The sequence below is a fragment of the Schistocerca serialis genome, chromosome 4 (genome assembly GCF_023864345.2).
Source record: "Schistocerca serialis cubense isolate TAMUIC-IGC-003099 chromosome 4, iqSchSeri2.2, whole genome shotgun sequence".
NCBI classification, from domain to species: Eukaryota; Metazoa; Arthropoda; class Insecta; order Orthoptera; family Acrididae; genus Schistocerca; species Schistocerca serialis.
In genome coordinates this window covers 109596360-109624310 of record NC_064641.1, presented here as the reverse complement: position 1 = coordinate 109624310, position 27951 = coordinate 109596360, and the positions used below count along the sequence as shown (strand labels likewise).

The 27951-nt window shown below is 44.4% G+C and overlaps 1 long non-coding RNA gene and 1 pseudogene across 1 annotated transcript in view; both read left to right on the top strand.

Annotated features, from left to right (window-relative positions):
- The window catches only part of LOC126473937 (uncharacterized), an 831981-nt gene that overhangs the window by 225740 nt on the left and 578290 nt on the right, over positions 1–27951 (top strand). Inside the window, exon 2 of the long non-coding RNA XR_007586539.1 lies at positions 1824–1903. This is a non-coding gene — a long non-coding RNA (uncharacterized LOC126473937). The remainder of the gene's footprint in view (positions 1–1823; positions 1904–27951) is intronic.
- Positions 13233–13350, top strand: LOC126475732 (5S ribosomal RNA; annotated as a pseudogene).

The following is a 27951-nucleotide window of genomic DNA, read 5'->3' as shown; positions in this document are numbered from 1 at the left end:
CGCCATGTCACGAATCGTGCGGCCCCTCCCGCCGGAGGTTCGAGTCCTCCCTCGGGCATGGTTGTGTGTGTTGTTCTTAGCGTACGTTAGATTAAGTTAAAGTAGTCTGTAAGTCTAGGGACCGATGATGGTTCAAATGGCTCTGAGCACTGTGGGACTTAACATCTATGGTCATCAGTCCCCTAGAACTTAGAACTACTTAAACCTAACTAACCTAAGGATATCACACAACACCCAGCCATCACGACGCAGAGAAAATCTCTGACCCCGCCGGGAATCGAACCCGGGAACCCGGGCGTGGGAAGCGAGAACGCTACCGCACGACCACGAGAGGCGGGCAGGGACCGATGACCTCAGTAGTTCGTTCCCTCAGGAATTCACACATATTTGAAGATTTTCTTTTAAAATCTGTGGCAATGAAACTAAAGAAATTTCCAGAAAAATGGATTCCATGAACCAATACTCCTGGCTGTAGTTTCAATTGGTACTATATATGATTACGTTACTGTCCCTACTGGGTTTCACAATGCCATCACGGTTATTATGTATTTTAAAAATGGTTCAAATGGCTCTGAGCACTATGGGAGTTAACATCTGAGGTCATCAGTCCCCTAAACTTAGAACTACTTAAACCTAACTAACCTAAGGACATCACACATATCCATGCCCGAGGCAGGATTCGAACCTGCGACCTTAGCGGTCATGCGGTTCCAGACTGTAGCGCCTAGAACCGCTCGGCCACCCGGCAAGCTATGTGTTTCAGGAAAAAAATTCTGTTTCCGAAAGTACTGAAGTTACCGATTTAAATTTTAACAGTATGGTAGTGTTATCGATAGAATTTTATGTACAAAGTATGAAAAACATCGATTAATGTTTAATAGTACTTCTTTAGATTCACAGAGAGTGTGTGTAACGTATTGCACGCAGCGTTAGGCAGGTACACTGCTCGCCCGACCCAGCAGCCAATATCAGCTGCGCCAGCATGAGAACAAAATCTGCTCATCTCCAGCCGGCCGTGGTGGCCTAGCGGTTCTAGGCGCTACAGTACGGAACCGCGGGACTGCTACGATCGCAGGTTCGAATCCTGCCTCGGGAATGGATGTGTGTCGTGTCCTTAGGTCCGTTAGGTTTAAGTAGTTCTAAGTTCTAGGGGACTGATGACCACAGCTGTTAAGTTCCATAGTACTCAGAGCCATTTGAACCATTGGTCTCCTCCCGGCTCCACGGCAAGCTACGATTTAAGTGCAAGGTGACAATTCGTAATAATTTGCTACATTACAGCAAGTAACATACGCAGTTGTAATGGTTGTATTGTTTGCAGCAAAAAGCCAATAAATTTAATTTAAAAAAAACTGTTTAGTAACAAGCCGCTTACATCCTTCGCAACGTAAACTCATGACGCCATACAGTACGTCAGAGGTCAAAGCAGACGGGTGGTTTTGGACCGCGCACTTGACCTATAGATTCATGTGCCTAAAACTAAACGCAGCTGGAACTCAAGGCATTTCCCGCACTATGGGGTTTAGTTACGCTGTCAGCGTCCGGGAACTGCGACACACAACGACCCTTGCACGCCCCAGGGGAAATTTCCGCACTCGTGCGCCGTTTCGCTTCCGGCGAGCCGGAAACCCGCGCCTGCCGAGTGGTTCTTGGCAGAGCCCTTATGTTGTTGCGTAACGAGATCAGCCCGGCGGTTTCCACGGCAACGGCGCTCCGAGTGCACTAGCCGCGGAGAGACACGTCTTTTGCTCGCAGCGCCAACAACAACAAGACTCGCTTTCTGGCCGCAGCCGATCCGGAAATGACGTCTTCTTTCTTTGCAGATGCACCGCTGAACGAACGTCCCGCGATCGCCAACGGGGAGCTGACTCCACCGTGGTACGCGTCGCCTGAAGCAGCACGTGTAAGTAGCCTGTTCCTCTCGTAGCGACTACAAACTCGCTTCCTGCCTGTCGACATCCTGTTATGCAGCCAGGTGTTAGCTGTCGATAGCACATCTCTGACACTATGTCTACCTGCAACACATGTGAGAAACCATTTTCGCTGCCGTGTTCACATGTTGGGATTGAAACAATTTTGCCAGCCCGATCACATATGTGTCTATCGGATTCAGCTGTTTTATGTGACAGGTGTCTGTAAATCTACCGTACAGAGCTAACGGATATACTTAGTTCCTGCTATGAAAGAAGGTTCTCGTAATTTTCTAAGCAAGCTGCCGCGAGATGCAGTGCGTCTGTCTCTGACTGTCGGTCAGTGAAGATTTATCAGCGTTTCTGTCACACTCTTTCGCCGATCAGACAGACCTGTGGCCACCCGCGCCGCTATTCTTCGTATACGTTCAGTCTCTTCGGTTAGTCCGACCTGCGTAGAAATGTTTTGAGTGCAGACTCTTTTGTAGACCGAGCAAGGTAGCGCGGTGATTAGCACACTGGACTCGCATTCGCGAGGACGACAGTTCAAACCCGCGTCCGGCCATCCTGATTTAAATTTTCTGCGATTTTCCTAAATCGATCCAGGCAAATGCCCTGATGGTTCCTTTGAAAGGGCATGGCCGATTTCCTTCAACATCCTTCCCTAGCCGGCCGTTGTGGCCAAGTCGTTCTAGGCACTTCAGTCTGGAACCGCGCTGCTGCTAGGTCGCAGGTTCGAATCCTGCCTCGGGCATGGATGTGTATGATGTCCTTAGGTTAGTTAGGTTTAATTAGTTCTAAGTTGTAGGAGACTGGCGATCTCAAATGTTAAGTCCCAGAGTTCAAATGGTTCAAATGGCTCTGAGCACTATGGGACTTAACATCTGAGGTCATCAGTCCCCTAGAACTTAGAACTACTTGAAGCTAACTTACCTAAGGACATCACACACATCCATGCCCGAGGCAGGATTCGAATCTGCTACCGTAGCGGTCGCCTACAAGTCCCAGAGTGCTTAGAGCCATCTGAGCCATCTTTCCCTAATCAGGTGGGATCAATGACCTCGCTGTTTTGTCCACTCCCCCCAAAGCAACCAACCATATCCTTTGTTAATTAGCTGCATTTTTCTAGTATTCTACCAATGAATACGTGCATTAGAGTCAATGAAATCGTTCTGCTTCATGTCTCTGCGCATTTTTTCCCTCAAATATTTAAATGACGTAGCTCATTAATATCGTAATAAATGCTTTCACGTTTCATGTGGCGAACACGTACGCATTTCTTTCCATTAAGAGCTAGTTGGAAGTACACAGATCAAGCTAATCTTTTGTTGAAATCTAACTGAATGTTACTGCAACTGATATTTGGTACAAACATCACCCGCGGAAATATGATACTGCAGTTAATATAATACAGTGAATCGTTAATTAATAACATCAACAGCAACGGACCTCATACATTTCCTAGACTGACTCCTTATGTTTTTGTATGTCATTAGGAATGACAGGGACTTTGTTGGTGAAGATGAAGATGTAGCACAGTTCGCTGTGATCAAAACATAACACTCAAGAAGTTCTGTGTAAACTGCTTTGTACCTTTGTAAGGGATCCGTGATCCCACGAACATAGATATTAGTATCCGACACCTAGGTCGATAGCAGACAGGAATCGATTGTCGATCTCAGGAGGCAATGAGACGAGTGTCGAGTGAGCAGTAGCACTGGAGAGACGGGCAAGAATGGCGATCGAGAATGTAGTGAACGGTAAATTCACTGTAGTATGATAAATGAGCACGTCCCCCTGATCGTCGTGGGGTGAACCCTCATCAATACCGATTAGCTAGTGATATGAAACCAAAAGTGACAAGTGCCGAAATTCGCGTTTCTCGTCAACTGCGTCGCCCAGCAACAACTATGGATTGCAGACAGGATCGTTGTGAATGTTATCCATCATCATTGCGTGTGACGAAGTACTTGAAATCAGCAACCAATAAAAAGATATAACCGTAATTAAACGTGTAAGGCGAAGGTAGCAACTGCCTCAGAATTTATGTGTTAGTAGAAAATACAAATTAGTTTGTACATCACAAACTTTGTGATCCTTAATAATAGACAAACTTTCAATCATTAGCTATTCCGTCTCAGAACAGACGCACTTGGTTGAAATACTCCCGAAACCACAGCAGGAATACCGATAGCCATTCATCCATTAAGCACACAGTCATATATTCATAATAATTAAATGTTTGGCGGCTTCGGCAAATCACACAAAACCCATTAAAGGAATTTAAACGGGGGTGTTTCACCTTCCAGAGTTACAGATTTTTTAATACGGTTTGTAAGTCATTCATAGGAACCTCTGCGTATCTTGGCAATTTATCTTTATCGCTTGCATATTATCCTACTTGAGAACGTAAACGCCTGTCTTTATCATACTGAGTCGTTATAGTTAAAATGCAGCTGAGAAGCAAAGCAGTGGTGGTCCAGTGTGGGCTGTATTTATCGAATGGCAGCAAAACTTGGTACATATGCTAATACGTTAATACGGTAACAGTTTACGCTGGAAATCAAATTAGTTCCGATTGTGGCCACGATTTGCAAATCGGGCGGTGCCCACTGTTTGGACGACGGTAATGATATCCACACTGTCATTTGACAAGCCGGAACGTGCGTGAAGAGTACGGCTATCGAGAGGGGAGACAGTGTGCTGTTAGTGCAACTGGTTTGTGTGAACGGCAGCCATTACGATACTGCACTGAGGGAGTATCGACGACTAGAAAATCTGAGGAGAGGTCCGATGTCATTAAATGGTTTAAGGAAGATGATAATGAAAAAAATGGCTCTCAGCACTATGGGACTTAACATCGGAGGTCATCAGTCCCCTAGAACTTAGAACTACACTACTGGCCATTAAAATTGCTACACCAAGATGATGATAAACGGGTATTCGTTGAACAAATATATTATACTAGAACTGACATGTGATTATATTTTCACGCAATTTGGGTGCATAGATCCTGAGAAATCAGTACCCAGAACAACAACATCTGGCCGTAATAACGGCCTTGATACGCCTGGGCATTGACTCAAACAGAACTTCGATGGCGTGTAGAGGTACAGCTGCCCATGCAGCTTCAAAACGAAACCACAGTTCATCAAGAGTAGTGACTGGCGTATTGAGACGAGCCAGTTGCTCGGCCACCATTGACCAGACGTTTTCAATTGGTGAGAGATCTGGAGGATGTGCTGGCCAGGGCAGCAGTCGAACATTTTCTGTATCCAGAAAGGCCCGTACAGGACCTGCAACATGCGGTCGTGTATTATCCTGCTGAAATGTAGGGTTTCGCAGAGACCGAATGAAGGGTAGAACCACGGGTCGTGACACATCTGAAATGTAACGTCCACTGTTCAAAGTGCCGTCAATGCGAACAAGAGGTGACCGAGACATGTATCCAATGATACCCCGTACCACACGACGGGTGATAAGCCAGTGTGGCGTTGACGAATACACGCTTCCAATGTGCGTTCACCGCGATGACGCCAAACACGGATGCGACCATCGTGATGCTGTAAACAGAACCTGGACTCATCCGAAAAAATGACGTTTTACCATTCGTGCACCCAGGTTCGTTGTTGAGTACACCATCGCAGGCGCTCCTGTCTGTGATGCAGCGTCAAGGGTAACCGCAGCCATGTTCTCCGAGTTAATAGTCTATGCTGCTGCAAACGTCGTCGAACTGTTAGTGCAGATGGTTGTTGTCTTGCAAACGTCCCCATCTGTCGACTCAGGGATCGAGACGTGGCTGCACGATCCGGTACAGCCATGCGGATAAGATGCCTGTCATCTCGACTGGTAGTGATACGAGGCCGTTGGGAACCAGCATGGCGTTCCGTATTACCCTCCTGAACCCACCGATTCCATATTCTGCTAACAGTCATTGGATCTCAACCAACGCGAGAGCAATGTCGCGGTACGATAACCCGCAATCGCCATAGGCTACAATCCGACGTTTATCAAAGTCGGAAACGTGATAGTACGCATTTCGCCTCGTTACACGAGGCATCACAACAACGTTTCACCAGGCAACGCCTGTCAACTGCTGTTTGTGTATGAGAAATCGGTTGGAAACTTTCCTGATGTCAGCACGTTGTAGGTGTCGCCACCGGTGCCAACCTTGTGTGAATGCTGTGAAAAGCTAATCATTTGCATATCATAGCATCTTCTTCCTGTCAGTTAAATTTCGCGTCTGTAGCACGTCATCTTCATGGTGTAGCAACTTTAATGGCCAGTAGTGTACTTAAACCTAACTAACCTAAGGACATCACACACATCCATGCCCGAGGCAGGATTCGAACCTGCGACCGTAGCGGTCGCGTGATGATAATGAAATTCAAATAGACGGGTGAGATTGGCGTGGTACCTGGAAGAGGCAGGCGTCCTATACCATTGCAGGTTATTGACGAAGTTGCTGTTGCAGTAACTGGTAGTGCAGCTCGTGCCCCAGATAGTGGTAGTGTTCGTGCAGTGTCTCGGTAATTGCCTATCACAGAGTTTCGCGGCCTATTTCACACTGATAACCGTACAAGATAGAAACGGTGTAGCAACTGAAACCTGACGTGGTGCACGAAAAGCCATTGCATTCGGCTTATGTGACTGTGTGGCACAGATTCTCCAACATCTTTACTCTCGGTCCGTCGTTCTTGGAAGAGAATACATCCAGAGGGCCTGTCAGGTTTACAGTCTGCACGTTATCGCAGTCTCCTTGTACAGCAAGTCATTACTGCTTTGGAATAGCGCAACGGTTTGGAAGCCACTTTTTCATGCAAGATGGGGTAACACGTCATGTCACTTAATGCAACCTCCCACGAATGTGTTATCACCAGGGGCATTCCAGATGAAGAGCCTGCAAAACCACCTTATCTGAATCCATGTGACTTTTGGCTCTGGTGATATCTGAAAGAACGCGTTTACCACGGACACGCTTGGCGTCTACCTCATCTGAAGGCCACTACACAAGAACACGTTGCTCAGATTCCGCCGGAACTGCTGCGAGCAACTGTTGACGCAGCATCTCGTCGACGTCTCCGCTACTCACATTGAACAAGTTCTGTAAGCGGCGTTTTGTGATAAAATCAATAGTACTCCTTGTATGACGTTTTCTGCCCACGCCCGGTTCCTAATCCATCACATATGGAAGCATTCTTATACTTGTATGAAGATATTAATTGTTCTCGAAAGAACAGATACCATTGAAACTTCCTGGCAGATTAAAACTGTGTGCCGGACCGGGACTCGAACTCGGGACCTTTGCCATTTACGGGCAAGTGCTCTGCCAATTGAGCTACCCAAGCATGACTCACGCCCCGTCTTCACAGCTTTACTTCTGCTAGTATCTCGTCTCCTACCTTCCAAACTTTACAGAAGCTCTCCTGCGAATCTTGCAGAGCTAGCACTCCTGAAAGAAAGGATATTGCGGAGACAAGGCTTAGCCACAGCCTGGGGGATGTTTCCAGAATGAGATTTTCACTCTGCAGCGCAGTGTGCGCTGATATGAAACTTCCTGGCAGATTAAAACTGTGTTCCGGACCGAGACTCGAACTCGGGACCTTTGCCCGTGAATGGCGAGGTCCCGAGTTCGAGTCTCGGTCCGGCACACAGTTTTAATCTGGCAGGAAGTTTCATATCAGCGCACACTCCGCGAGTGAAAATCTCATTCTGGAAACAGATACCATTGATGACCGTGCAGCTTCTCTAGAATAAATGATAATTAATTGAAACCCTGAGCTGCCGACAAGTGTTGTTGACATACCTCAGTGGGGACAGCTGAAAATGTGTGCCCCGACCGGGACTCGAATCCGGGATCTCCTGCTTACATGGCAGACGCTCTATCCATCAGAGCCACCGAGGACACAGACGAATAGCGCGACTGCCCACTAAGGTTCATTTGAGAACAGTTACTATCTTCACATATAGTTAAATGGCTACCCGGTGATTGACCTTCGTCTGTGCGAAGCACAGGTTGCCAGAACTCTTACGGGAATCGTCAGCTTCGTGGGGGCAAGTAATGAGTGGATGGGCAAAGCATCTATTAGGAATATTACGTATGTAGATTGTGGGTCTCACGGGAAGCGTGCAAGGGATAAGTACCTGCAGTCGCTCTATTCATCTGTGTCCTCGGTGGCTCAGATGGACAGAGCGTCTGCCATGCAAGCAGGAGTTCCCGGGTTCGAGTTCCGGTCGGGGTACACATTTTCAGCTGTCCCCATCAAGGTATGTCACCAACACCCGTCGGCAGCTAAAGGTTTCAATTAATTATCACTCCTATACTTATCTGTAGCTTTCACAACCCCAGATTTGCACATTGCGTCCAGAATTGGAACTAATTTGCCTAGCTTGAGTCGGTTCAGTATCAGGTAGTTAGAGTATCTACCATCTTTCGCAGCCATACAATAACTGCTGCCCCACATTTGACCTCTGGAAACAGCTGCCCTTTAAGTATAACCGTCGAGTATTACCGCTGAAAACCAGTTTCAGCCTCCAGGACCTGTTATTGTGTAGACGCGCTCACGTGTACAACAGTAAACACGGATCTTTACTTTTCCTTGGCTACCGTTCATATTGTGCAGAAGATCGGGCTCAGAATTCGTACAAACTTACGAATGCTAAATACGGCCGGGAGGTAGTTGCTGTCTGAAATGAAGTTGCTGTTTAAGTATGATTCAGATTTATTGATAACGTTCGGTGTGTTGTCAACTCAAAACCTCCATTACTGACAAGTCAAGTGTTGCCAACTTAGCATGAGCATTTGAGTGACAATAGTTATACAATCTTCACAGATCCCTAGTTTCTCACGTCGGCAGCTGGCGACCTCCACCAGTGCTTGCTCGGTCAGGATACTTTACTCATACAAATGAAGGGCTTATTTCAATAGTGGTACAAGTCCATTTTTGTTCGTTCTGAGATACAGAGTCCTAAAGTTAATTGAGCGCTGAAAAATCTGCAATTGAGATACCAGAAATATTCAAGTGTATATGCTTGAATATATATACTTGAATATGCAGGGTGGTCCATTGATCATGACCGGGCCAAATATCTCACGAAATATGCGTCAAACGAAAAAACTACAAAGAACGAAACTTGTCTAGCTTGAAGGGGGAAACGAGATGGCGCTATGGTTGGCCAGCTAGATGGCGCTGTCATAGGTCAAACGGATATCAAGTAGGTTTTTTTAAATAGGAACCCCCATTTTATTACATAATCGTGTAGCACGCAAAGAAATATCAATGTTTTAGTTGGACCACTTTTTTCGCTTCGTGATAGATGACGCTGTAATAGTCACAGACATATGGATCACAATTTTAGACGAACAGTTGGTAACAGGTTTTTAAAATTAAAATACAGAATGAAGGTACGCTTGAACATTTTATTTCGGTTTTTCCAATGTGATACATGTACCTTTGTGAACTTACCATTTCTGATGGTTCAAATGGCTCTGAGCACTATGGGACTTAACTTCTAAGGTCATCAGTCCCCTAGAACTTAGAACTACTTAAATCTAACTAACCTAAGGACATCACACACACCCATGCCCGAGGCCTGCAAAAAATCTGTCATCGTCCCGTAATTTCTTTTGTGCCCAGTGGCAGAACTGTACACAACGTTCAAAATCGTCGCCATGCAATTCCTGGTGCATACAAATATGGTACGGGTGCAATCGATGTTGATGTAGCGTTCTCAACACCGACTTTATTGAGATTTCCGATTTTCGCGCAATTTTTCTGCTACTGATGTGCGGATTAGCCGCGACAGCAGCTAAAACACCTACTTGGGCATCATCATTTGTTGCAGGTCATGGTTGAAGTTTTACATGTGGCTGAACACTTCCTGTTTCCTTAAATAACGTAACTATCGGGTGAACGGTCTGGGCACTTGGATGATGTCGTCCAGAATACCGAGCAGCATACATAGCACACGCCCGTTGGGCATTTTGATCACAATAGCCATCCATCAATACGATATCGACCTTTTACGCATTTTAACACGGGTAATGTATCACGAAACAAATACCGTCCGCACTGGCGGAATGTTACGTGATACCACGTACTTATACGTTTGTGACTATTACAGTGCCATCTATCACAAGTGAAAAAAGTGGTCCAACTAAAACGTTCATATTTCCTTACGTACTACACGAATGTGTAATAAAAAATGGGGTTCCTATTTAAAAAAACGCAGTTGATATGCGTTTGACCTATGGCAGCGCCATCTAGCGGGCCAACCATAACGCCATCTGGTTTCCCCCTTTAAGCTAGACGAGTTTCGTTCTATGCAGTTTTTTCGTTTGCTGCTTATTTCATGAGATATTTGGCCCGGTCACTATCAATGGTTCACCCTGTATATACTTGAATATTTCTGGTATCTCAACTGCAGATTTTTCAGCGCTCATCTAACTTTAGGACTCTGTATCTCAGAATGAACAAAAATGGACTTGTACCACTATTGAAATAAGCCCTTCAAATGTGACATCTCTGACACCATAGTCCAACTTTTGCGTCAGAGGACAGTTGTCTCAACATAAAATTAAGTACGATATTGCAGTGCTTCTATGTTGTTCTGATTACGATGCAAAGTTCCTTTGGACATGCATGCATATCCAAAGGAACAGGCATTACGGAGACCACAACCATTACAAAACACATCAAATGAATTCACAATTGCGAACAAGGGCTACCATCAGCTGTAGAATGTAATGACGACAATTAAAATCTGTCGTGGGCCGGTCAGACGGTTGTACTTGAAACTTGCTTACCCGGTATCGGAAGATAAATACGATACTGCAGTGTCTGCGTTATTCCGACGTATTTATCTGTTCATACCGTGAAAGAGACTTTCAAATACGACTTCTGACCTGTATGGGAGTATACATAATGGACGTACGACTCCAGGTCGCAGACGCATGGTTGACGACATATGGAGGTTTGGGTCCGGCCGTGAGTCGTGCACGGATAGCTGAATGGTAAGGCGGCCGCTCGCGATAAGCAGGAAATCTGGGTTCGAGTCTCGGTCCGCGACAGATTTCAACTGTCGTCACTCCATTCTACAGCTGATAGTATTCCTTATTCGCAATTGCGAATTCATTTGATAAAATTATGCAGCTGGATAAATGAGATATTAGTAGTGTTTTGTAATAAATCTCGAACTGAAATCTTATACTCGTACACAGTTTTCGTTGGTCAGTTTTATGAGTGAGATCGTCGATCCAGAAATAACTCTTAATTTAACAACAATATCGCCAACTCCTTACGAGGTAATGAAGTATACTGGAAGAGCTTCAGTGTGTGTCAGTCTCTTCCTGTTACTTTCTACATTACGAATGTAAACTTAGATTTCATGATTCTATTTTTATATTTCGACGTTCTGAAAAGTGCATGCTCACGAAATGTTGTACGAGTTTTCGAATGTTCATGTCATGAAATTAGTTTTTGGAAGCTTTCCTCCCGTATAACCCTACTAGCAGAGTAACTTCTTTCAATTATTTTTACTTTCAATATATTCTACTAATAGTAGGTTAAAATGTAATAGTTGAGACCAGGTGCTGAAACCTGGAATACATTTTTGTGATTGGAATCTTAAACGTACTTCGAGTGGATGGTACGAAGAAACTGAGGAACACATCAGCATTCTAATGTTGACATCGGAAACGCATGTTATTCTGCAAAAATTTGTCAGTGTTGAAAGGAGTCTACAGGGGCGCACTTACTGTACATGTGGCACCCGAATATTGCAGTAATACTAATGTAAACTAAAATAAAACTATTATATTGTAAACGATGTATGTCTCTGATGGGCTCTATACAGCGGATCGCTGACTATGCACGACCGCAGAGCCAAGGATACCGCTTCTGGTGTGAGATTGTAGTGCTGGAGAAAGAAAGAGCTTGGCGCACAGCAGTGAGTGTGTATCGGTCTGTGAGCAAAAAAGAGGATGCAGCAGGCAGTTTTTGTCCTGTGCTCTGTAAGGCCACCAAGTGTTAGATTATAATGCAGGAATTTTCTCACAACAATATTTTGTGTTACGCCACACGTAAATTAGGTAGTTAAAATGATGAGTGATGTTATAGTGGAATGTAAAGTGAAAGGATAAAATGTAAATTTAATTGTGACAAGAAAGGAATTTCTGTATTGACATTAGAAAGAAGCTTTACGAGTAGAACATAACGCGAGCCACCCACCGTTGCTGCTTTGGATGTAAGACAATTTTAAAACCGAGCGGGGTGGCGCAGTGGTTAGACACTGGACTCGCATTCGGGAGGACGACGGTTCAATCCCGCGTCCGGCAATCCTGATTTAGGTTTTCCGTGATTTCCCTAAATCACTCCAGGCAAATGCCGGGATGGTTCCTCTGAAAGGGCACGGCCGACTTCCTTCCCAATCCTTCCCTAATCCGATGAGACCGATGACCACGCTGTCTGGTCTCCTTCCCCAAAACCAACCAACCAACCAACAATTTTAAATATTTGTTATGTGCTCAGGGACTAAAGTTATCAGTTTTGGCCAGACGATTCAGTAACTTTACTCAGAGCACGATGCGGTGCTAGGTACACTTATTTTTGTTATGGTATAAAGTAAATCCAAATTAAGAATATATTATAAACAGTAAATAAAAATAAATAAATAAATAATTAAAATTCCCACAAAAGATTTCACCTTACCATCCCTCATTCCTTGATTCCTTGACGGGCGAGGGGGACACTGTGACCAGGCCTCGGGTTACGACCCCTGATCAGTCTGCCCCCCCCCCCCGCACTCCTAAAAAAAAGCGCTACATCGAAAATAAAAAAAGAGTAAGCACGCCACTTGCAGTTGCAACACGCTACACGACAACTCCAGTTTTCTATGCACCCCAAGTTCAATAGTTCTAAACTTACGTTACACATTTTTAAAGAAAGTTACAGTATTTACGACTTCGATATTTTATCGGGCAATTGTAAATTCATAAATAACTCTATGGGCCATTAGGTTGTTGATAATCGATTTATTGTAGCTAAGTTATTAAAGAGCAATATGTAGATCGATCCACAGCATGTTATTTAGATCGAAGAGTAGACGACTCTCACGGGATCCTTTCCTGTCACAGTCCCTAGCGACATTGTCGTCGCCGCCGTTATGTGAAACGCTAACCTTCGTAATGTTTCCATAAGGTGAAGTTCGACGGCCCTAAAGTATTTTATAAAATGCATTGCCAGCTGATGGTTAACTGCATTTCACCTAATCTTCGTATCTTCTCTTACTCCCGTATATCTCGGCCAGTATGTTGCAGCCACGGCCAACAACCTTGCCGCAGTCGTAACACCGGTTCCCGTCAGATCACCGAAGTTAAGCGCGGTCGGGCTGGGCTAGAACTTGGATGGGTGACTATCCGATCTGCCGAGCGCTGTTGGCAAGCGGGATGCACTCAGCCCTTGTCAGGCAAAAACTGAGGTGCTGCTTGATTGAGAAGTAGCGGCTCTGGTCTCGTAAACTGAATACGGCCGTGAAAGTGGTGTGCTGACCACGTCCCCATCCACATCCAGTGACGCCTGTGGGCTGAGGATGATACGGCGGCCGGTCGGTGCCGTTGGACCTTTTTGGCCTGTCCGGACGGAGTTTAGCTGAGCAGGTTCAAATGGCTCTGAGCACTATGGGACTCAAAATCTGTGGTCATTAGTCCCCTAGAACTTAGAACTACTTAAACCTAAGTAACCTAAGGACATCACACACATCCATGCTCGAGGTAGGATTCGAACCTGCGGTCGTACGGTTCCAGACTGAAGCGCCTAGAACCGCTCGGCCACAACGGCCGGCTAGCAGGGCAGGTAATGACGAGAGTTTCTGAATGTGTGTCGCGAGCAGGTAGCAGAGACGATTCGAGGCCCTAATGTGCCATGCCGAAGCGGTCGCCGAGTCCTCTCTCGCAGCGGGAGCAGGCATTACGGCGGCGACTGTGCGCCAAATGAAATTTTAAATGGCGCTCCTCGGCTACTGAGCTTCGTTATGTCACAGGGGGAGCGGACGGCGCAGTGCGTTAACCAAGCGGCGGTGGCGGGGCGCAGATTCTCTCATGCATGTATGCATGTAATATGTGACGCGCGCCAAATTGCGGCGGCACCGTGTTTGCCGCTCTCCAGGGGTCAGGCGGGCGGCGCTAAAAAGACGGAAAGGCTGGAAGCTGGACGAACTAGCGGCGAGAGAGAGAGAGAGAGAGAGAGAGAGAGAGAGAGAGAGAGAAAGAGAGAGAGAGATAGAGAGAGAGAGAGAGACTGCTCATCCACTAGTCTGCAGTGACGTCAGACCTAAAGAACAAGGTGACCGGAAACAACGAAAAAACAAAGCGGTTTGCTCTAGCATTTCTACCTGACTCAGTTTCACCAATTATTCTTCGAGTCATTTCGCAGGGGTACAGAGGGAGCAGTAATTACCTGGTATGAGAGAGACGAAAATTAATAATTCTCTACCTGACTCAGTTTCACCAATTATTCTTCGAGTCATTTCGCAGGATTACAGGGGGAGCAGTAATTACCTGGTATACGAGAGACGAAAATTAATAAATGTAATTCAAATCGAAAAAGAGAATTGTTGTTATGGTCTTCAGTCCTGAGACTGGTTTGATGCAGCTCTCCATGCTACTCTATCCTGTGCAAGCTTCTTCATCTCCCAGTACTTACTGCAACCTACATCCTTCTGAAACTGCTTAGTGTATTCATCTCTTACTCCCTCTACGATTTTTACCCTCCACGCTGCCCTCCAATGCTAAATTTGTGATCCCTTGATGCCTCAAAACATGTCCTACCAACCGGTCCCTTCTTCTAGTCAAGTTGTGCCACAAACTCCTCTTCTCCCCAATTCTGTTCAATACCTCCTCATTAGTTATGTGATCTACCCATCTAATCTTCAGCATTCTTCTGTAGCACCACGGTTCGAAAGCTTCTATTCTCTTCTTGTCCAAACTATTTATCGTCCATGTTTCACTTCCATACATGGCTACACTCCATACAAATACTTTCAGAAACGTCTTCCTGACACTTAAATCTATACTCGATGTTAACAAATTTCTCTTCTTCAGAAACGCTTTCCTTGCCATTGCCAGTCTACATTTTATATCCTCTCTACTTCGACCATCATCAGTTATTTTACTCCCTAGATAGCAAAACTCCTTTACTACTTTAAGTGTCTCATTTCCTAATCTAATTCCCTCAGCATCACCCGATTTAATTTGACTACATTCCATTATCCTCGTTTTGCTTTTGTTGATATTGATGGACAAGAAGAGAATAGAAGCTTTCTAAATGTGGTGCTACAGAAGAATGTTGAAGATTAGATGGGTAGATCACATAACTAATGAGGAGGTACTGAACAGAATTGGGGAGAAGAGTAGTTTTTGGCACAACTTGACTAGAAGAAGGGACCGGTTGGTAGGACATGTTTTGAGGCATCAAGGGATCACAAATTTAGCATTGGAGGGCAACGTGGAGGGTAAAAATCGTAGAGGGAGACCAAGAGATGAATACACTAAGCAGATTCAGAAGGATGTAGGTTGCAGTAAGTACTGGGAGAATGGGAGAATGAACAACCTCAAATCTTCTCTCTCAATGTGTAAGCTAAAGAGACAAAATATTTACTGCTATCATAAAAGACCGCCCTGTTCACATCGGAGCGCTGCGGGTGGTGCCGCTATCAGACGTTGACCTGACCCTACGCGGCACACACTCTTCATGGCAGTGGAATGGTGTAGACGTATGTGTCGACTTTATGGAATCAGTACGGCAAGACAGGTGGACGTTATAACGGGACATCCTCATCTGGCGTTACTTTTCATCAACAGTAGCTGTCGATACCACTATTATTTTTCGAATTTTGGACAGGGCAGTATTATCTCACTTCCTATTCTGAAAATTTTCATCTAATTTTATACACAGTATGTTATATTTCAAGTTAAAATTTATGAAAACGAATTACTTTATAAAATATTTTAGTCTCGATGTTACAATCGATAAGTACTATTTCTGAACGCAGAGTTAAAATTATTCTCATCTACATCTACATGGATACTCTGCAGATCACAATGAAGTGCCTGGCAGAGGGTTCATCGAACCACCTTCACAATTCTCTGTTATTCGAAACTCGTATAGCGCACGGAAAGAATGAACACTTATATCTTTCTGTACAAGATCTAACTTCCCTTATTTTGTCATAGTGATCGTTTCTTCCTATGTAGGCTCATCAACAAAATATTTTCGCATTCAGAGGAGAACGTTGTGATTCTAATTTCGTGACAAGTTTCCTGTGCGACCAAAAAAGCCTTTGTTTTAATGATGTCCACCCCCAAACCATTTCAGTGACTCTCTCTCCCATAATACAAAAGTGATGCCCTTCTTTGAACTTTTTAGATGTACTCCATCAAACCTGTCTGGTAAGAATCTCACACCACGCAGCAGTATTCTAAAAGAGGACAGACAAGTGTAGTGTAGGAAGTCTCCTCAGTACGCCTGTTAAATTTTCTAAGTGTCCTGCCAACAAAAGGTGGTCTTTGATTAGCCTTTCCCACGACATTTTCTGTATGTTCCTTCCAATAGTAATTCCTAGGTATTTCGTTGAATTTACGGCCTTTAGATTTGACTGATTTAGACGCGCGTGGTAGCCGTGCAGTCTTGGGCGCCTTGCCATGGTTCGCTCGGCTCCTCCCCGTTGGAGGTTCGAGTCCTCCCTTGGGCATGCGTGTGTGTGTTGTCCTTAGCGTAAGTTACTTTAAGTAGTGTGTAAGCCTAGGCACCGATGACCTCAGCAGTCTGGTCCCATAGAACTTACCAGAAATTTACAAAATTTGACTGATTTATCACGTAACCGATGTTTAACGGATTTCTTTCAGCACTCATGTGGATGACCTCACACTTCTCCTTATTTAGTGTCAATTGTCAGTTTTCTAAATCGTTTTTCAATTTGTTTTGATCTTCTGATGACTTTACTTGTCGGTAAACGACAGCATCATCTGCAAACAATCAAGACGGCTGCTGAAATTGTCTCCCAAATCGTTTATATAGATAAGGAACAGAAAAGGGCCTGTAACGCTACCTTGGGGAAAGCTTCTGTTTTACTCAATGACTTTCCGGCAATTACTACGAACTGTGACCTCTCTGACAGGAAGTCACAAATCCACTGATATAACACTCCGTCTTCGAGCCACAAGTGGCCCAGCGGGACCATACGACCGCCGTGTCATCCCCAAGTTGAGGATGCGGATAGGAGGGGCGTGTGGTCAGCACACCGCTCTCCCGGTCGTTATGATGGTTTTCTTTGATCGGAGCCGCTAATATTCGGTCGAGTAGCCCCTCAATTGGCATCACGAGGCTGAGTGCACCCCGAAAAATGGAAACAGCGCATGGCGGCTGGATGGTCACCCATCCAAGTGCCGGCCACGTCCGACAGTGCTAAACTTCGGTGATCTCACGGGAACTGGTGTATACACTGTGGCAAGGCCGTTGCCAGTCCATTCATATAACTGAGACGATATTCCATAAGCACGTAATTTCACTACAAGTTGCTCACAGTGTCAAAGGCCTGCTCAGGAAATGCTTACATGGTAAAACTCAAAGTCTCGATGGACGTTTAAACTCTCTAATTTGCATTCATCAACCAAAAACGGTGCTTGTTCATTACAAAACTTTAAAATTGGCTTTATCAGATGCTATTTTATACTTTAATAATGGAATATCAAGAAAAATTGAATTACTGGAGAGACTAGGAGTCAATTCAGGTGCAAACACAAGATTGGCGTTACGAAATATCGGTTTTTCAAGAATACGTAAAGCAGGCATGGCTGCCCACAGAGGTAAAAAAGTGTTGAGAAAACAAAGAATACCCAAGAATAAAAGAAGATACCTTAGATTCAGATTATGCTGAATAGAGCGCAGGAAAATATTAACACTAAAAACTGTTACAAAAATTTGTAAAATTTACACAAATAAAACCAAACCAAGTTCTCCCAAAACCACATTTGTTGTCCCATAGTTAACATCATGTCCAGAACTAAATGTCACAAAAACTTGAAATTTTTTGCGTTTGTTCCAAGACAAAAAATTAACAAATAGATGCAAATTTGGATTTGTAAGTGTATTTCATTTGTGTCAGGCACAAAAAGGATATTCATTTTTTAACTAAATTGCAATCCAGTTTTCTAAAGAAGTGTCAAAAGAACTCTTAGAAATTCAGTGTGCCTAACTCATCACTAGATTAAAGGAATCATTAATAGAAAGCTCCTTTCCAACTTCAAGGTTCTGTCTTTAGCAGTTGAAAATTTGCATTGCCGGCATAGGAGAAATGGCTCGCGGCTGCCTCCTCTAAAAGAGAACAGATTTCGCAATAGCAGTGCTCTAAACGTGTCCGCTGTCTAACTGGGAGACGTTAGTAAGTTCTGACTCCAAAAGAGTTGGGCGACAAACTCTCCAGCTGATACAATGGGGGCGGCCCCCTACCTCTGTTCCCGGCTGCTGCCCCTGTGTGCCGGGCTATCACAACTTTTGAACAGAAGCAGAGACGCGTCCTCCTAGCCCTTCGCCTCCAGAAGTCATATTTGCAGAGGAGGCAGGCTGTCCCAAGTACTTCTGGTGTCACTGCTTTCGGTAGGGGGAAACTGCGCAAACGGATTAACGGCTGTCATTCCACGCCAGAAGTTTTCGAGTTCTTCGCATAGAGACGAATTAATCAACGTCTTGGCTCCTCATCCTGACATTCGTAAAACACTGCTCTGGTATTTACCAACAATAGAAAGTAAAACTGAGAAACAGTGGCAATCATGATGCCATAATTACGAAAATACTGCAGGAACCCTTTTTAGAGTTCGGTGCCTCAGTCGAAAAAAAAACCTTTATAGGATCGTTTCGTTTCTTTTTGTCCGGCAGTGAAGAACCCTTTTCTCAAGAAAGTGTAACGTAGAATTCCATATCACATAATTAGACCTACATTCCCTTGGCGGCGTTAAAAATTGAGGCTTCTAAATCAGTGCAACCAAAAGATACGGCCGTTTATGTCATATATTTTGATATTCGAAAACCCACTCATGAAAACCTAGAAACCATGAAATTTGGCGAGAAACGAGGTTTCGCAGTACAAGTAAAGGAAAAAAATCCGAAAATTATGAATCTATAAGTATACCATACGGAAAAAAATTTCTCTTTGTCATTTGCTGTACAACTGTATGTCTCTCCGTCTGTGTATGAGGACCCCTTTTCCCTTGGAACGGGTTGACGTATCAAGTGGAAATGGCCGTCACTAAGGTGTATAGTTTCACAAGCTGCGACACCGTCGCGAACAAAACAGTGACCCGTATATACAATAAGTTTCCTTTAATTTACGTCTATGATCACAAACTATTTGTTAACAGATTATCTGTTGCGGTCTATAATGACCATCATCAGATCTGTTTTATAAAAAAAAAGTACATTACAGTACATTAAGACTTTGTTTTTATAAAAGAGATCTTATGATGGTCATTACAGATCGAAACCGGTAATCTGTTAACAAAAAGTTTGTGATCAAAGACGTAAATTAAAGGAACTTAAAGTGTATAGTCTTTTGGCGTTGCAATAAATGCACACTTCTACGCCAAGACAAAAAATACTGATAATTTAAGTCATATTTTGACACTGGCAAACTCACTCATCAGAACACATAAGGTACTTCCTATTGGAATAGAATTATGAAATTTAGCAAGAAGGAAGGTTTCGCAGTAGAGCTATAGGAAAAAAATCCGAAAATTGTGAAGCTGTGATAATATCACACGAAAAATTATTATTTTTTGTCATTTCTTGTTCGTCTGTCTTTCTGCCCACCTGTTATGACCTATTTTTCTAAGGAACGGGTAGAAGCATCAATTTGAAACTTAAACTGAAGAGCCAAAGAAAATGGTACACCTGCCTCATATCTTGTAGGGTCTCCGCGAGCACGCAGAAGCGCCGCAACACGACGTGGCATGGACTGAATAATGTCTGAAGTAGTGGCGGAAGGAGTTGACACCATGAGTTCTGCAGGGCTGTCTATAAATCGGTAAGAGTACGAGGAAATGGAGATCTCTTCTGAACAGCACGTTGCAGGGCATCCCAGATATGCTCAATAATGTTCATGTCTGGGGAGTATGGTGGCCAGCGGTTGTGTTTAAACTCAGAAGGGTGTTCTTGGAACCAATCTGTTTCGATCCCGGACATATGGGGTGTCGCATTGTCCTGATGGGATTGACCAAGTCTGTCGGAATGCACAATGGGCATGAATGAATGCAAGTCATCAGACTGGATACTTACTTACGTGTCGCCCGTCAGAGTCGTATCTAGACGTATCAGACGTCCCATATCACTGCCACTGCACACGCCCCGCACCATTACAGAGCCTCGACCAGCTTGAGCAGTCCCCTTCTGGCGTGCAGGGTGCATGGATTCATAAGGTTGCCTCCATACTCGTACACGTCCATCCGCTCCAACATGTTTCTAATGTTCAACAGACCAGTGACGGTGTTGATGGGCCCAGGCTAGGCGTAAGGTATTGTGTCGTGCAGTCATCAAGGGTACACGAGTGGGTGGTTCCGAACCTCTGTATCGATGATGTTTTCGTTGAATAGTTCGCACGCTGACATTTGTTGATGGCCCAGCACTGAAATCTGCAGCAATTTGCGGAAAGGTCGCACTTCTGTCACTTTGAACGATTCCCTTCAGTCGTCGTTCGTCCCTTTCTTGCAGGATTTTTTCCGGCCGCAGCGATGTCGTATATTTGATGTTTTATCGGATTCCTGATATTCACGGTACACTCGTGAAATGGCCTTACGCGAAAATCCCCACTTCATCGCTACCTCGGAGATGATGTGGTCCATCTCTCGTGCGCCGACTATAACCATACGTTGAAACTCACTTAAATTTTGATAACCTGCCATTGCAGCAGCAATGCCGATCTAACAACTACGCCAGACACTTGTCTTATATAGGCGTTGCCGACAGCCGCGCCATATTCTGCTTGTTACATCTCTCTGCGTTGGAATACGCATGTCTAGACTAATTTCTTTGGCGCTTTAGTGTGTATCACATGCTAAGGTAATTGTCCCTTGGCGGCGTAAAACGTGTAAGTTTTTAAGTCACTGGAATCAGAAGATACGGCCATTTATGTCATATATTTTGATACTCACGAACTCATTCATTAAAACTGGTAGGCTAGAATCGTGAAATTTGGCAAGTAATATGGTTTCACAGTGGAAGTAAAGGAGAAAAACATTTCAGAAAATTCTTAATTTTTAATTATATCACACGAAAATTTTTCCTTTGTTATTTATTATCCGACCTCAACTATAAAATTAAAAAATTCCCGGGACCCATATCTTGTCAGTATCAATGTCAATCTCAACTCGCTGCATGGATGAATAGTCCATGTTTGTGAGGAACCGTCAGAGCGGGAGTATACTCGCATATATATATATATATATATATATATATATATATATATATATATATATATATATATATATGTTTTAAACTGAGTCATTAATGTGAAAGACTAAATCGAATTAGCGTAGGGTGCACCCCGACGAACCATATTACGTCTGGTAATGTCTTGTCTTGTACACACATAAATGATTTATCAGAAGGGATCAGCATCTGATACTGCAGATGTCTACAGGAAAGGACTGGTTGGACGAGCATATGAAAATGCAGGAAGCATTGGACAGTATTTCCACTTGGCAGAAAGAATAACAGTTCTCTTAAAATGTGGATAAATGCAAGACGATGCCCATTACAAAGTTAATTCAAATCGCAGCTTTTCTCTGAGGCAAAGTACGGAAGCTATACAAAAGTTGATACTGTCAACGGACCAATCGGCACGTGATACTGAGAAACACTAAAGCACACCAATAAAATCCCCCTGCCAGTGTCCCGTTTGTCTGAAAGAAATAACTGATAGCCAGCAAGGCCACCCCGACTTAATCATTAGGACATTCGGTGTGTGTGATGGAAAATGTTAATTTTTCAAGAACACGTATTTTACTGTGTAACTTGAATTTAGGAGACAAGCTGAGCATTCCTCTCAGATTGTCCGCAGATGTTGCTGTCATTTAGCGCCTGCTAAAACTATCAAAAGATCAAAACCAGTTGCACAATGATTTATACAGGTGAGACATCTGCATGGTGCGAAAAGTAGCAATTGTCTCGAAGCAACGGAAAGTGTGAAGTCATTCAAATGGGTTGTAAAAGGCTTTCGTTATATGTCGGTTGCACGATAAACACACAAACATACAGGCTACCAATACAAATGAATACGCAGACCTTACATTTACGAACGACGTAAATTCAAACGATCACATTGGTAGTGTTGTGGGGTAGATTAATCAAAGACGGCGTTTTATATGCAGAACACTTAGAAGATGCAACAGTTCTACTAAAGAGACTGCCTGCATTGCGCTTGCCCGCCCTCTTCTGGAGCGTTGATCCGCATAATGGGATCTGTGACAAATAGGGCTGATGGAGGACTTCGAAAACGTTCAGCCGATGTAAGGTAGAGAGGAGTGTCATGGATATGACACGAGTATTTGGGTGACAGTCGTTAAAAACAAGGCGTTTCTCGTTGAACGACGATATCTTTTCACAAAATTTCAATCATGAACTTTCTGACCTGAAAGCGAAAATGTTTTGTTCGCGCCCACTTACATAGGTAAAAATGATCATCATAATAAAATAAGAGGAATTAGAGCTCGTACGGAAAGATTTAAGTGCTCATTTTCACGCACGCTGTTCGAGAGTGGAACGGTAGAGGAACAGCCTGAATGTGCTTCGACGTAGCCTGTGTCAGGCACTTAAGTATAAACTGCAGAGTAGTCATGTAGATGTAGCTAGATGTAGTTATCAATCAGTTGTTGTTCGGAATAAGACACATTTTGTCGAAATATAGCAGTAACAGTATTACGTTAAACCTTGATTAAATTACTGTGAGGTGACGCAGGAGTTAAGACATTGAACTAACTGTATATTCATAGGGATTGCAGCTCATATCCCCATTCGTGTTTTTGGCTTCCTGTGGTGCGATCTGACTATGTGTCTTGTTTTGACACAATATGTGTGACTCCATCAATACATCTTCAAATACACCATTCCCCTTGGATTATTCTGTGATCGCTGATATGGCCGAAGGTTCATACAATGTTTGAGATGATTTCAACATTCTAAATAAGAAACAAAAACTGTGCCTGGTGTTTGTTTATTATTATGAAGCACAAGATATAAAAATATTTCTCCCCTTCAAAACAGCGTTATCAGTGTTGCCAAAATCATAATTAGCCGAATGTAATCATCTGAACCTTTGGAGGAAAGAGAACCGCCTGTATGAATATCAGGAGCTCAGATGGAAAACCAGTCCTAAGCAAAGAAGGGAAAGAAGAAAGGTGGAAAGAGCATATAGAGGGTCTATACAAGGGCGATGTACTTGAGGACAATATTATGGAAATAGAAGAGGACGCAGATGTAGATGAAGAAATGGGGGATACCATACTGTGTGAAGAGTTTGACAAACACCTGAGTCGAAACAAGGCCCCAGGAGTAGACAAGATTCCAGTAGAACTACTGATGGCCTTGGGAGAGGCAGCCATGACAATACTCTACCATCTGGTGAGCAAGATGTACGAGACAGGCAAAATACCCTCAGACTTCAAGAAGTACATAATAATTCCAATCTCAAAGAAAGAAGGTGTTGACAGATGTGAAAATTACCGAACAATCAGTTTAATAAGTCACGGCTGCAAAATACTAACACGAATTCCTTACAGACGAATGGAAAAACTGGTAGAAGCTGACCTCGAGGATGATCAGTTTGGATTCCGTAGAATTGTCGGAACATGCGAGGCAATACTCACCCTACGACTTACTAAGAAGATAGATTAAGGAAAGGGAAATCTACGTTTCTAGCATTTGTAGACTTAGAGAAAGCTTTTGACAATGTTGACTGCAATACTCTCTTTTAAATTCTGAAGGTGGCAGGGGTAAAATATAGGAAGCGAAATGCTATTTACAATTTGTACAGAAACCAGATGCCAGTTAAAATGGGCGAGGCACGAAAAGGAAGAAGTTATTGAGGAGGGAGTGAGATAGGGTTGTAGCCTATCCCCGATTTTATTCAATCTGTGCATGGAGCAAGGAATAAAGGAAACAAAAGAAAAATTTGGAGTAGGAATTAAAATCCATGGAGCAGAAATAAAAACTTTTAGCTTTGCCGATGATATTGTAATTCTGGCAGAGACAGCAAAGGACTTGGAAGAGTAGTAGAACGGAATGCACAGTTTCTTGAAAGAAGGGTATAAGATGAACATCAACAAAAGTAAAACGAGGATAATGGACTGTAGTAGAATTAAATCAGGTGATGCTGAGGGAATTACATTAGGAAATGAGACACTTAAAGTAGTAGATCAGGTTTGCTATTTGGGGAGAAACATAGCTGCATATGGTCGAAGTAGAGAGGATTTAAAATGCATACGGCCTGTTGCAAGGAAAGCGTTTCTAAAGAAGAGAGATTTGTTAACATAGAGAAGAGATATCAGTGTCATGAAGTCTTTTCTGAAAGTACATGTACGGAAGTGAAACATGGAGATAAACAGTTTAGACTAGACACGTAACTAATGAAGAGGCACTGAACAGAACTGGGGAGAAGAGGGATTTGTGGCACATCTTGACTGTAAGAAGGGATCGTTTGATAGGACACGTTCTGAGGCACAAGGGATCACGAATTTAGTATTGGAGGGAGGGAAGTGTGGAGGGTAAAAATCGTAGACGAAGACCAAGAGATGAATACACTAAGCAGATTCGGAAGGATATAGGTTGCAGTAGTTACTCTGAGATGAAGAGGCTTGCACAGGATAGAGTACCATGGAGAGCTGCTTCAAACCAGTCTCTCGACTGGAGATCACAACAACAACAACAACAACAACAACAATAAATCATCTGAAACTGTTGCTCTCCCAGTCCACTAATAACTAACCGCAATCATCGAAAACTCTCCAAAACTGCACACAACCTGTGATGTCACCGCCAGACACCACACTTGCTAGGTGGTAGCCTTTAAATCGGCCGCGGTCCATTAGTATACGTCGGACCCGCGTGTCGCCACTGTCAGTGATAGCAGACCGAGCGCCACCACACGGCAGGTCTGGAGATACGTACTAGCACTCGCCCCAGTTGTACAGCCGACTTTGCAAGGAACGGTTCACTGACATATACGCTCTCATTTGCCGAGACGATAGTTAGCATAGCCTTCAGCTACATTTGCTACGACCTAGCAAGGCACCGTATTCAATTGATATTGAGATTCTATTAATGTATCATCAAGAGCGATGTTCTACAAATGTGGATTAAAGTTAAGTATTCCACAAGCTACGTACTTTTCTTTATAGCATTCATTATGTATCCTGTTTCAGACCTCACGCCAGCCTGCGTGAGTTTAAGCTCGTGCCTTTCGGCTTCCTCTCATTGTGTCTAGGCTGTCTTGTCTAGACACAACACAACTGTCCGCCCGCCCCTGAGGCAGCTTCGTTTATTGTTGAGGATTGTGACGTCATTCGTATGGGGTCAACCAAGCCCTAAGTCAGAACTACGAATTGTCTTACGAATTAAACGCTCTTTTGTACAATTTCCAATGACATGCAGATCAATTTTCAATTTCATTCAGTGGATAAAAAAAATAAAGTGCTATAAAAATGCGACAGCCTCAGGAACAAAACGTTTTATCAACAAGTGATGCGACAGGTAGGTCATCGCTGTGGGTGTGTGCGGTAACAAATTCAGACCAAATGAGACACACACGTCACAGAGAAAGGTGGTCAAACAGTCGCATCAGCACACAGTGTACACACCCGCCTCTGGTGGCAACGTAGTCATTTGTTCTCGCATGCGAGTGACCGTAAAGGTGCTGAATGGCATCCTGCGATAGACTGTACCAGGCATCGCACAGGTTTTGTTGCAATTCAGCAGTGGTTCTTGCAGCCTCTGTAGAACGAATAAGCTCCGGCTTCAACGTATCCCACATTTGTTCAGTTGGCGTGAGACGTGGTGATCTTGATGGCCAGGGGGGCTTTTGTACGCCACAGGGAGCACGTTGCGTTGTAACAGCCGTCCTGCTGAGACAAGCACATCCCTTCCTTTTGAAGAAACGGCAGTATCAAGGGGATAACAAGCTGTGGAATGAGGCTGGCACTGCTTACCTTACCCTGAAGAAACACCAAATATGACCGTTCCCCACATCAGGAATCCTGGGATGGGACCTGTGCGTCGTGGTCGAGGGCACTTCGGAATAGACCGTCCACCATAACTGCACACCATCTGCAACTTACCCGGAGGGTGTGAACCCTTCACCACCTTGGCATCGTGCGGCGGCCCGTGTTCACCTTGGCCTTCATTCGTTTCCTAAGGACTCTACGCTAGCCTCTCTCTATCGCCTTCAGTTTAACTTCACACTACCTGCAACTGTCTCGGTGGGTGTAACCCTTCACCGCCTTGGCTTCTTGCAACGACTCCTGTTCGCCTTGCCGTTCATTCGCTTCCTAAGGACACTACTCCAGCCTCGCGCTATCGCTTTCAGTTTGACGACCTTCGCATGGAACGCCGCGATAGTACCTTTGTAACACTGATGGGTTTCGGACTGACCGTGGTGTGGCGCAGACGTTTCCTGGTGTCAGATTCCGGCACACTGCTCAGTATTTACAGCCGAGCTCTTGGCCCTGTATCAGGCCACCGACTACATCGGGCGATACAGGCTTTTCAATTGTCTCCTCTGCGCAGACTCACTCAGCGCCCTTCAAAGTCTATGTGCGCTGTACACCGCCCACCCCTCAGTGCAACGGGTCCAGGAAATCTGTCACTTGCTCACAGTAGGTGGAGCCAGTGTGATGTTTCTGTGGGTTCCTGGTCACGTCGGTCTGCCAGGAAACGAGGCTGCTGACGCTGCTGCCACGGCTGCAGTCCTCGTACCTCAGCCCACTAGTTTCTATACCCCCTCCGATGATCTTTGCGTTGCCGTCTGTCAGCAGGTGGTGTCACTTTGGCATCGCCAATGCTCTTCCCTTCATGGGAACAAGCCCCTGGTTATCAAGCATCTCCCAATGGCTTGGAAACCTCTTCTCGGCTCTCTCGCGGGGAGGAGTTCATTTTAACTAGCATGCGTATTGGGCACTGCCTTTTTAGCCATCGCCATTTGTTAAGTGGCGCTCACCCACCACTTTGTGCCCATATCTTAACTGTCCACCATTTCCTGACGGAGTGCCCGTTTTTTAACCGTTTACGTTCCCGCTTGGGTTTGCCATCTGAATTATCGGCCGTTTTAGCGAACGACGCGCGGGCTGTGGACGTCATTTTACTTTTTATCCGTCGTAGCGATACGGCGAAGGCCATTTACTTTTTATTTCTGGACCTCCGTTTCTCTACGGGGCATTTTGCAGCCCTTTCTCCACGTTCCTGTTCTTAGCTGTGTTCTCTTACGTCGATTGGGATTGACTTGTAGTCGTTTCTTAACTCCTCTCTGTCTTCGTGTTCTATCGTTTTGACTTGGGTGCTTATAACCCCAGTTGTTTTTGCGCCCTAAAACAAAACAAAACCACCAGTTCTGTGCTGTACATGTGAACATTCATCGCTTGCGTACAGGCAGACCTTACTCTCGGCACTGATGAGGACAACGGAGCGCAATTCCGCTCGCCAGATGTCTCTTTCACGACACCAGTGGTATTCTTGCCAGATGCTCACAGTTGCAAGCAGACAGTTCCTAATTGTCCAAAAATGGCTCTGAGCACTATGGGACTTAACATCTGAGGTCATCAGTCCCCTAAACTTAGAACTACTTAAACCTAACTAACCTACGGCCATCACACATATCCATGCCCGAGGCAGGATTCGAACCTGCGACCTTAGCAGCAGTGCGGTTCCGGACTGAAGCGCCTACAACCGTTCGGCCACAGCGACCGGCTATTCCTAATTGTTGTGGCTGTGCCCTCTTGTAACGTTTT